This window comes from Onychostoma macrolepis, unplaced genomic scaffold (assembly GCF_012432095.1).
Source record: "Onychostoma macrolepis isolate SWU-2019 unplaced genomic scaffold, ASM1243209v1 Scaffold72, whole genome shotgun sequence".
Classification (NCBI taxonomy): domain Eukaryota; kingdom Metazoa; phylum Chordata; class Actinopteri; order Cypriniformes; family Cyprinidae; genus Onychostoma; species Onychostoma macrolepis.
In genome coordinates, this window is record NW_026704894.1 from 1 (window position 1) to 12,628 (window position 12,628).

The following is a 12,628-nucleotide window of genomic DNA, read 5'->3' on the forward strand; positions in this document are numbered from 1 at the left end:
TAATTATAATGGGCATCCCAAAGTTTTGTGAAAAGCTTCTAACAATTTTGGTGAACCACTTTAGAAACTCTGGGGACTGAAATAAACCAAATTTCTGTCAAATTTTACTTATAATAAACACTTTCTGCTGTCAAAAGAAGCTCTTATTCAGCATATAAAGTGAACTTCATGTTAAGCCTTCTCCACCATAGAAGTCTATTATAAGGAAATAGCTAACGTCGTACCTTAACAATGACCGGGGAAAACAAACTTCTGTCAAATTTAGTTTATAATAAACACTTTCTGCTGTCAAAAAGAGCTCTTATTCATCGTATAAAGTGAATACCGTATTGACCCGAATATAAGACGATGTTTTCTCTTGGAAATACATCTGAAAAAACGCGGTCGTCTTATATTCGGGGTCTAGACTTTGACATGTCAGTAATACACCCACAACAATAGGTGGCGCCAAAAACACATAAAATGAGTGTGCCATGAAATATGTAATGTACAGTGGGTACGGAAAGTATTCAGACCCCCTTAAATTTTTCACTCTTTGTTATATTGCAGCCATTTGCTAAAATCATTTAAGTTCATTTTTTCCCCTCATTAATGTACACACAGCACCCCATATTGACAGAAAAACACAGAATTGTTGACATTTTTGCAGATTTATTAAAAAAGAAAAACTGAAATATCACATGGTCCTAAGTATTCAGACCCTTTGCTCAGTATTTAGTAGAAGCACCCTTTTGATCTAATACAGCCATGAGTCTTTTTGGGAAACATGCAACAAGTTTTTCACACCTGGATTTGGGGATCCTCTGCCATTCCTCCTTGCAGATCCTCTCCAGTTCTGTCAGGTTGGATGGTAAACGTTGGTGGACAGCCATTTTTAGGTCTCTCCAGAGATGCTCAATTGGGTTTAAGTCAGGGCTCTGGCTGGGCCATTCAAGAACAGTCACGGACTTGTTGTGAAGCCACTCCTTCGTTATTTTAGCTGTGTGCTTAGGGTCATTGTCTTGTTGGAAGGTAAACCTTCGGCCCAGTCTGAGGTCCTGAGCACTCTGGAGAAGGTTTTCGTCCAGGATATCCCTGTACTTGGCCGCATTCATCTTTCCCTCGATTGCAGCCAGTCGTCCTGTCCATGCAGCTGAAAAACACCCCCACAGCATGATGCTGCCACCACCATGCTTCACTGTTGGGACTGTATTGGACAGGTGATGAGCAGTGCCTGGTTTTCTCCACACATACCGCTTAGAATTAAGGCCAAAAAGTTCTATCTTGGTCTCATCAGACCAGAGAATCTTATTCAGGTGTTTTTTAGCAAACTCCATGTGGGTTTTCATGTGTCTTGCACTGAGGAGAGGCTTCCGTCGGGCCACTCTGCCATAAAGCCCTGACTGGTGGAGGGCTGCAGTGATGGTTGACTTTCTACAACTTTCTCCCATCTCCCGACTGCATCTCTGGAGCTCAGCCACAGTGATCTTTGGGTTCTTCTTTACCTCTCTCACCAAGGCTCTTCTCCCCCGATAGCTCAGTTTGGCCGGACGGCCAGCTCTAGGAAGGGTTCTGGTCGTCCCAAACATCTTCCATTTAAGGATTATGGAGACCACTGTGCTCTTAGGAACCTTAAGTGCAGCAGAAATTTTTTTGTAACCTTGGCCAGATCTGTGCCTTGCCACAATTCTGTCTCTGAGCTCTTCAGGCAGTTCCTTTGACCTCATGATTCTCATTTGCTCTGACATGCACTGTGAGCTGTAAGGTCTTATATACACAGGTGTGTGGCTTTCCTAATCAAGTCCAGTCAGTATAATCAAACACAGCTGGACTCAAATGAAGGTGTAGAACCATCTCAAGAATGATCAGAAGAAATGGACAGCACCTGAGTTAAATATATGAGTGTCACAGCAAAGGGTCTGAATACTTAGGACCATGTGATATTTCAGTTTTTCTTTTTTAATAAATCTGCACAAATGTCAACAATTCTGTGTTTTTCTGTCAATATGGGGTGCTGTGTGTACATTAATGAGGAAAAAAATGAACTTAAATGATTTTAGCAAATGACTGCAATATAACAAAGAATGAAAAATTTAAGGGGGTCTGAATACATTCCGTACCCACTGTTTGTGTGTAACGTAGTAAAGATCGCGAATGAAAACAAAAGAAAAAGAAAAGCTTACAGCGGCATGAGTCGTCACTGTCATGTTAGTCTGATGGGACCAAACTTCCTCTGTAAGTGATTTAAAAATATAAGACAGTACCCAGATTTGAAGACTACAATAAGATTTCACTTCTACTGTTAATAAAATTTTGGTAGGCTACTATGAGATGGATAGCCTAAATGTTATATAATTCAGATGGGCTACCTGTTATTTCAGTGGTATATCAAAAAGTGTATATTTTTCAATGTCATTGTTGGTACATTTTACCAGTATTTACCATACTTTCAAAACAAAAATTAAAATAGGAAAAATATGCAATTTGAAAATAATTTAAGAAAAAATGTGTTTTACAGAGAAAAAAAAACACAAAAAAAAACAAGATTTGGTTTTCAAAAAGCCTTTTTCCAAAAGGTACATCTGGAAAAAGGGGGGTCGTCTTATAATCAGGGTCGTTTTATATTCGGGACAATACGGTAATATCGCGTTAAGCTGTTTCCTTATAATGGACTTCTATGGTGGAGAACGCTTAACATTAAATTATTCACTTTAGATGCTGAATAAGAGCTCGTTCTTTTGACAGCAGAAAGTGTTTATTATAAGTAAAATTTGACAGAAATGTGGTTTTCCCCGGTCGTTGTTAAGGTACGTTAAGCTGTTTCCTTATAATGGACTTCTATGGGGGAGAAAACGCTTAACGTGAAATTATTCAGTTTATCTGTGGAATAAGGGCTAGTTAGTGTTTATTACAAGTAAGGTTTGACAGAAATGTGGGTTTCCCTGGTCGATGTTTAAGTACGTTAATTCACGTTAAGCGTTTTTCACGTTAAGCGTTTTAGAATGTCCCAGGAGCAGGACGTGCAGCGATAGAGAAGCATTTCTATTGGCTGCAGTCTGCAGGTATTAAATGGCAAAAGACTCATTGCGCAGCGAACCATAAACACAGCGCCACGTTTATATGCAGAACTGGGATCGCTTTCGTAGTCTTTTGAATGGATAAAATATAGAAATCATCATTTCCAAATAAGCCTAACCATATAGAAATGAAACGCCGTCCCCCCTCGAAATTCACTCCCCGGACTCCGTCCCCCCGCAACCAGCCATGTATACAACACGACATACAGCGGTAGCGTTACTCGACAAGACACTGTACTTATTCGCGATCGCAAAGTACATTATTTGCATAACCTTGCCGGTTAAATGTTTCATTCGCGCTGGTCTGACGTCCGCTTTTCTGAGCGCATACAAGCGTAAAACAGCGCATGATTACTGAACTAAGTTATCTTTTGCACTAATACTGTCAAAACACACAAGGTTTACATATAGACTCAGCTGGTTATGTCTAAAATGAAAGTTAATAGTTGAGAGAAAATGGATACCTGTATATGCCTGTAAATTAGACGCGTGCAGGTCTTAAAGGGACAGAACTAAACATGCTGTCGACTGTCATTAAAGGGATAGTTCACTCTAAAATTTTATTTCTGTCATTATTTACTCACTCACATGTTGTCCCAAACCTGTATTAATTTCTTTCTTGTGCTGAACATAAAGAAGATATTTTGAAGAATGTGGGTAACCAAACAGTTGAAGGTCCACATTGAATTTGATAGTAGGGAAAAATACTATGGAAGTCACTGTGGACCAGGAACTGTTTGGTTTTCCACATTCTTCAAAATAGCATTTATGTTCAGCAGAAGAAAGAGTCGCTCAGGTTTAAAACAACTTTTGAGAAAATGAGGGTATAAAAATAAAACACTATGACAGAATTGACAGACAGATGACAGAATTTTTATTTTTGGGTGAACTATTCCTTTAACGTTAATAAAACAACAAAACGCAATGAGAAAAATCACTCACTACTCTTGACTGAAAAACTTTAATACAGTTGCTTTAGGAATCAGTCTATATAGTTTTTTTATTTTTATATGTTCATTCAATTTCTTGAATGCTCCAGCTAAATATACCTATTGTACCTGAAAATAAAGCACTGTTTGTTTTATTTGTATATTATGTGTATTTGTAATGTGTATCTTTTGTTCTTATTTTTTTAATAAGAAAGATAAAATAATGACAAAGATTTTTATCTTCGCACACTTTGGCCTAAATACTGTATCTGCCATTCTTTTTTTTTTTTACCTTGAAAGGCTTTGTCTTTATAATAGGGAAATTAGTTTTTAGTTAGTAACTTGCAAAATAGTAAAACCAACATGTCAAAGAATCGTGATAAAATTGTGAATCGTGATATTTCTAAAAAATCGTGATATTCCTTGTCCTCTTCATCCGCTGTCACTTGCTGGTCCAGCTGGTCTGGCGGTTCTGCACACGCTCCCGGTCCTCCGGGCCTCGTTGTGGTTGAAGCATCTTTCGCTTGGCTTTAACTGGATGATGCGGTTGTAGGCAAGATCACCGATGATCCTGGCTGTCTCTCTGTGGCTGTAGCCCTGGTTTGATCATGGTCTGTCTGCCAGTTCAGGTTGTCATCCAGCTGTTTCGCTCAGGTGCTGTAGATCAGGAGTGGTCCCGGACCGGAGAGCGTCTGTTGCAGCGCTTAGCCAAGCCTTTGGCTGATCAGGTTGACGTCAGAACCCAACGTAAGATTGACGTCAATCTCCAACGTTGGATAAACGTTGCATTTTGGTTGAAAATGAAAATCAGGTTGAAGTCAGAACCCGATGTCAGATTGACGTCAGAACCCATCGTCAAATTGCCATCAATCTCCAATGTTGGACAGATGTTGCATTTTGGTTGAAAATGAAAATCGGGTTGATTTCAGAAACCAAAGTTAAATTGATTTCAATGTTGGACAGACATTGCATTACATCCCTATTGAAACTGGCCATTACCACATTTGTCATCAATTTGTCATGGAGTTAAATGTCTAAATAATTGATTATACATAACACATTATGAACCGATTGTTATAGTTTGTGTCAAGTCTGTCATATCTAATGTAGAAGTCACATTGGTTCTACTGTGGTGCTAGATGGAAGATCATGGGCCCACCCAAACTGCTAGGTTTTTATCATCTGGAGACACGACTGATATCACGCAATTTCAAAACCTAAAACCTTCCTGATGTTGATGCTAAAAGGCAGTGAGGATGTGAACACATCTCTTAACATTTACTTGGGTCTGTTGCATGTACACAAAAGAGAACAAACAACAACTGACTGAGCAATTTATGACTATTATATGGTACCAAAAGCAATGTTTTGGGATATTTCACACTATGAGTTCAGTAATATCAGCAGTCTGCCATAATTTTCCAAGAAGTTGGCAATATTAGCACATATTTGCAAACAGGGTTTGACATTAACATAGAATCGTCCGTATTTAAGGCCTATGAATGGTATTCCACATTACATCAATATGAGCATGGTTTGTCCCATTTTTAAAAATTTACTTCAGTTTTATGGTTTTGTTTGGCAGCCGCTACTGCCAGTCATTGGACTCTTTCTTCTTTTTTTTCTTTACAGTGCAAAACTGTTATTTTATGGATTTGTCTTAGATTATTACTGACAAATTCAATAAAGTGACATCACTAAACACTGTACAGAGGAACACTATCATTTTACAGATTTTTCCTAGATTTTTATGATCAAACGCATTCAATAAAGTGCTGAAAGCACTAGCCCAAAAGTTCTGCAGAGAAACACTTGTTATTTTACAGGTTAAAAAATGAAAGTGTTAAAGCATGCTCAAGATTGTAAATTAAAAGTTTTATTTTGAAAGACAAAATGCAAAGTCTGTACATATACTGCACAAAACTGAAAATGTAATCATTCAAAAGTACAAATTTGAATTTGGAAATACATTTCAACATTTACAATACTGTACCAATTAACTTTTTTATTTATTATACCTTTATTTAACCAGGGAAGAAAATCACATTGAGATAATTATCTCATTTACAAGTGAGCCCTGGCCAAGGTAGCAGCACACAATAAACATAATAAAACAAACAAAGTAAGATTAAATACATAAAACAATGATCAACAGAACAGTTTGATCAGAAGTTGAATTAAATATTCTCAAAAGAAGAAATACACAACATCTACAAGATTGTCACTGTTTCAAATGACTGTTAATTCTAAAGGCTGGAATACACTACATGACTTTTAAAATCTGAACAGATTTTTAAAACACTAAGCATCATACATATACTGACTTTGTAAGTCAAAAATCTGTTTTAAAAATCTGTTCAGAAGTCGTGTAGTGTATTCCATGCTTAAAACTGTTTCATTATTTAGATGTGAATTTATGTAAACAAATTCCTGAGGAGGAATTAAAATTACATTTTATCTTACAAGTTAGGGTTATAGTATCATGATTTTTTCTTTGAAAAAGATTGTGGAGGGAACTGTATTTTAGCTTGTATTTTCCCAATCAGGTTTATAGTGTTTTTTCTCAATATTTGACTGACCCTATTGGATTCAATATAGCTCTGATATTATATGTGGACAAAAATTACATTGTATTTTAATCCTGAATACTAGCTACACAAGTGTAATAATAAGTAAAATCAAAATATACAAATAAAGGTCCATGATTCTGCACCAAAAGTGACAGTCACAGCAGATAAAGAGCAGTCCACCAAATCTGAAGTAATCAGCTGGATCCTTGCTGCATCTGGGGGTTAAATAAAAAAAAAGAAAAAAAAGGAAAAGAGATTTATTGAAAGGGACTTCATTTGTGTACCTTTTCTATAAACAACATTTCACATTATGAGACATTCTGGCTAATTTAATGATCTAGTTGTGACCTAATGGTTTAAGAGTCAGATTTGTAACCTGAAGGTCATGGGTTCGAGTCTCAATACTGGCAGGAAATGTAGATGAGTGAATGAACAGCGCTCTTTTCAAAAACGCACTAGTGTAAACGGGGCCTGAGGTGCCCTTGAGCAAGGCACGTTACCCACACGGGCCGCACAATAAAAATGTCTGACTACTGCTCTGGGTGTGTGTTCTTTACTCACTGCTGTGTGTGTACTCTACTTTGAGATGGTAGTTATAAAGAAATTAGTATTATTCACAACAATGAACAACTTTTCTCAGATGTATCATGAAGTAAATCAATTAGTACACCAAAAAATAAAAAGAATTCATATTTTTATCAATTGCTAATATGCTAATACCTGTATATTTATAACTAATATAATTATTAATCGGTTTACACTGTTTTTCTATCACAACGGGGTGAAATGTCTAACAAATGTACTTGAGGAGATCATTAAATTACTCAAGATATAATACTTATCCACCTTATTCCTAAACACGGAAGTAAGCCTATGGGCAAGACTTCCAGTTCATTAGCCGCTATAGGGAAACAACGACAAGAATAACAACATGCAGTAAACGGTAAAACTGTTTGCATTACAAGTCAGTGTGTTCATAATTAAGCTAATACACTAAAATAACATGGTAAGACACACCAAATTGCAATATCAAGCAGCAAAACGAGCGGTTCTGTACAGCTAAGAATATTTGGAAGCAAAAGAGACCGGAAGCAAGACCTATAAAATCTACAAATGGCCCATTTTTATGTGAAGAATAAGGTGGATATTAGGGCTGGGCGATAAAAGCGATAACGATATGTATCGCGATAGACACGTGATCGATATCAATAAAAATGTGTTCGATAAAACGTTCGATATTTTTATTCTTTGTCGGAAGAAAACAGAGGTTGCATTAACAAAGGCACTGCTCTCTGGTAACCTAGCAACGTAGGGAGTGACACGCTAACAGCCAATCATGTAACAGTATCAGTTTGGTTGCGCCATATCGTTGTCTCGTGCTGGTCTGCTGGATTCCTTTTCATAAGCAGAAAATGAGTGCTGCAGCGGCGAGGAAATTGTAAATAAAGAGGAAAAGTCAGCTCGCCAGTATGGCAGTTTTTGGATATTATAAGTCTGACCGTAGTCAGACCAATGTCGTCTGCAAATTATGCAAGACCGTCGTCCCGCCAAGACTGGTAATACCACGAACTTGATGTACCACCTTAGCCACGCTCACCCTTTGGAGCACAGCCGTATTCAACCAACAACATCTGTAGCTGCAACACCGCACAAGCAGCAGACCACCAACTTCAAATATGATTAGAGTAAGAATAACTTGAAGAGTTACTTTTCATATTTCTGCAGGTTTTATATTTCAAACAATGTTACTGTACTGTATCAGGTTTGTTTTTTTATATTACAGATGTATCTCAGTTTACCTCAGTTTTATTTATGTTTACAAAACACTGCACATATTTTAAAAACACTTTATTCACCAGAAGGTGAACAGCTAGTGAACTTCCTAGCACTAAACTTGGGACAAAATTCTCAGGTTTCTCTGTTTATATTTAACACTTTGCACTATTTTATTACACTTTATTAAACATTTCTTACATTTTCTTTCATTTTGCACCTTAAATGTTAAGAGATAATTGTTAAGTGTTCATTGTGACTTTAGACTTATGTTTACATTTTAATTATTTGTTTTCCATGGTTGTTTACATTTCTGTCTTAATAACTGAGGGGATTATGATCAGAGGAAGGTTAAGTTTAAAATAAAAATGTTTAAATGTAATATATCTTTCTCCTGGTCCTTATTTAAAATATTTCTCCTGGTCCTTATTTATAAATATTTTATGACCCATTATTTTAAATGGCTCATAAAAAATATAAATAATTATCGATATCGACCGATATGAAACACTGATATCGTGATACAGTTTTCAGCCATATCGCCCAGCCCTAGTGGATATGTCATCATTTACTCACCCATGTCTTTTCCAATCTGCATAACTGACTTTTTTCTGTGGAACACAAAAGAAGATCAAAAAAGACATGAGGGTGAGAAAATGATGAGGGAGTTTTCATTTTGAGTGAGCTAAACTCAATAATTAACTTTGAATCAGAGTGGTGCCTTGGTGCAGAGTTTGCCTGCTTTGCTGTGTTCATTTCAGCACATATAATGGCACATGATCATTTAAAGTATTAATATTAGTATGACATGTATACTCACTTTTACGGAAGATCATGTGGCACAAGATTTTCAATCCCAAAACCTCTGGACCATGAGAGGGAAAACACAGACACACACACACACACACACACACACACAAATGAATATTAACAGGTTTAATAAAACAATATTGTTGACTTACTGACAGAGATATGGGCTTACAGAAATTTAGCCTACTCACCAGCTTTATTACAAAAACTAGTAGATCCAAAAGCATGGTTTGCATAGTATTCTTCAGAGTCCAAGAATGGTGGTTTCATGTCCTCTCTGTTGAACAAGTGTATATGCCAGTTTTTCCACAGTGAGACATTTTATTTTACAATAAAATAACAATATAACGTTAGTTATTTTACTATTTCATTCTGTTATTAAAAATAAGATCAGCAAAAGGCGGCCTTCTGTACTTAACTCATATTAACATCATACATGTCCCGCTATTTATTCTGTCATTCATGCATGTTTCTCTATTAAAACGTCAGTAACTTGTAGCACTATGTTACGTGGATATATTTACATTCCGCGATATAAACAAATATTTAAAAACACAAAGTAGTCACTTTAAATCATGGCCACGACATCGTCATTATACACACAGCCTTATCTTTATTAAAACATAATAACAAAACAGTAACAGATTATGTCATCGCGATTAGCATATCACTTTAACAGTAACAGTAGAAAAATTATAAATGGTATTTACCTTCTGCCGTTTGCAATATGTGTCCATTAGCCATTGTGTCTGTGTTCATATTCGCGCTTTTTCGTTCTCAATCTGCACCGCATAACTCAAAAATTGGTCAAAATAAGAATTAATCTGTCAGATATGTGATAATCCATGTAAAAGCCATTACTACTGCACTGAACGGAGCAGGACTGCAGATAAACAGAGCAGCAACGGACTGGTGTGTAAATTCAAATTTGAGCGGTAGGAGGCGTGCCCAGTTGTCATTGGCCAGATTCCTGGATGACGTTTAGATTAACCAATCACGACCAAAGCAACAAAGAGAGACATCAAATAGCATTGCAACTGTAGAAAAAAACTAGTTTTAAACAAAAGATAGCAAATATGTATGTATATTGATTTTTATTTTTTAGGCCGTTACATGTAATTAATTGGTAAAATGGTGTTTTCACTTATGCTTACAAGTGTATGTGTGCTATTCACTATTCACCTATAATTTCCCTATGAATTTAGAGTTAAAATAGGGTTAGGTTTAGGAGTACAGACAGTGTGTACATGTCTGTCTATACTCGTAAATTACAGTTACATTCACATGACCAATAATGACCCTTTTGAACTTTAGCAAATCCCTTGTCTCAACTGTATAACCACTCTTATGCCTAAATGCAGCTGTGCATACAACTGTGGCATTTTCTGTATCTGACCCTTTGCTGTATTGCAGACAGTGTTACACCACCTGTTGGTTTAGGTTTATTCCTTTGTCCACAGTAACACTTACTGCAAACACTGTCATAATTGCAACATTTGTCTACAGATTACACTGTTGACTTGTAACGTTGTGTGGACGTTACCATTATGACGTCTACGAAACGTTGGGTTTTGGTTGCCATAACTAACGACTAAATATCAGTAACTGACATCAATATGACGTTGGCTTAAGGCGTTGGCTTGATGTTGGATTTTGGTTAGTTAATGCCACAACCTAAAACTAACAAATGATCAATGTCTAATCTTTTGTGATTTATTCTTTTAACATTTTAGAGCATTTGAAATAATTTTATTAGAATATTTATGCTTTATTATTTTAAATAATTTTATTGAACTGATTTATATGTATTATATAATGCACTGAATTGTAAGATGTGGACGTGTGAAACACAATTTCGTTTCTATGTTACATAGAAATGACAAAATAAAGTATCAAGTATCAAGTATCAAGTCTAATGATGTTAGAGTTTGACGTTGTGTGGACGTTACCATTATGATGTCTACAAGATGTTGGGATTTGGTCGCCATACCTGACGACTAAATGTCAGTATTTGACATCAATATGACGTTGGCTTGACATTGGATTTTGGTTAGTTATTGCCACAACCTAAAACTAACAAAAGATCAACGTCTAATGATGTTAGAGTTGGACTTTATGTGGACGTTACCAATATGACATCTACAAGACGTTGGGTTTTGGTCACCATACCTGACGACTAAATGTCAGTAACTGACATCAATATGACGTTGGCTTAAGACATTGGCTTGACGTTGGATTTTGGTTAGTTAATGCCACAACCTAAAACTAACAAAAGATCAACGTCGAATGATGTTAGAGTTTGACGTTGAGTGGACGTTACCAAAATGACCTCTACAAGACGTTGGGTTTTGGTCACCGTACCTGGACGACTAAATGTTAGTATTTGACATCAATATGACGTTGGATTAAGACATTGGCTGGACGTTGGATTTTGGTTAGTTAATGCCACAACCTAAAACTAACAAAAGATCAACGTCTAATGATGTTAGAATTTGACGTTGTGTGGACGTTACCATTATGACGCCTAGGAGACGTTGGGTTTTGGTTGCCATACCTGACAACTAAATATCAGTATTTGACATCAATATGATATTGGCTTAAGACGTTGGCTTGACGTTGGATTTTGGTTAGTTAATGCCACAACCTAAAACTAACAAAAGATCAACATCTAATGATGTTAGAGTTGGACGTTGTGTGGAATTACCAATATGACATCTACAAGACGTTGGGTTTTGGTCGCCATACCTGACGACTAAATGTCAGTATTTGACATCAATATGACGTTGGATGAAGACGTTGGATTTTGGTTAGTTAATGCCCCAACCTAAATCTAACTAAATATCAACGTCTAATGATGTTAGAGTTTGACGTTGTGTGGACGTTACCATTATGATGTCTAGGAGACGTTAGGATTTGGTTGCCATACCTGACGACTAAATATCAGTATTTGACGTCAATGTGACGTTGGCTTGAGATGTTGGGTCGACGTTGGATTTTGGTTACTTTACAACACAACCTAAAAACAACAAAATATCAACACTGGCTGACATCGGTATTGGACGTCACAATAACGTTGTCATTAGACGTTGGCTTGACACTGAATTTTGGTCACCTGACGTCACGACCTAAATCTAACCAAATATTAACGTCTTATGACGTTGTGTGCCTGCTTGGTGGTGAGCTGAGGTTACTCAGGTGAACTCCAATGGTTGGGCCATTTCCCTTGACTCTCCCGAGCATGCAACTGCAGGGGCTCCTGATCACTCGCAGCACCCGGTGGCAACCACTCAAACAGCAATGACTTTTGGCACAATGTTGCATCACTCAAGTGTAGAAGGGTCAACAACTAGCTGGCATAGCCAAAAAGGGTTTCGCCTGTGGGTCCCAAGTTACACGGACCCCTTTTGGGCCTTGAGCTCTGGTGGGCTCGCTCCTCTCAAAAGGGTGGACCACCGTGTAACTTCACAGGGTAATTAACCAAAATTGCCCT

The 12,628-nt window shown here is 37.0% G+C and overlaps 1 long non-coding RNA gene across 1 annotated transcript; it reads right to left on the reverse strand.

Annotated features, from left to right (window-relative positions):
- Window positions 1-6,536: 6,536 nt before the first annotated feature.
- On the reverse strand, window positions 6,537-9,194 carry LOC131535716 (uncharacterized). Its single transcript, XR_009269731.1, has 3 exons — window positions 9,149-9,194; window positions 8,905-8,939; window positions 6,537-6,770 (listed from the first exon to the last, which is right to left on the reverse strand). It is a non-coding gene; the product is annotated as an uncharacterized LOC131535716 (long non-coding RNA).
- Between the last annotated feature and the right edge of the window lie 3,434 nt (window positions 9,195-12,628).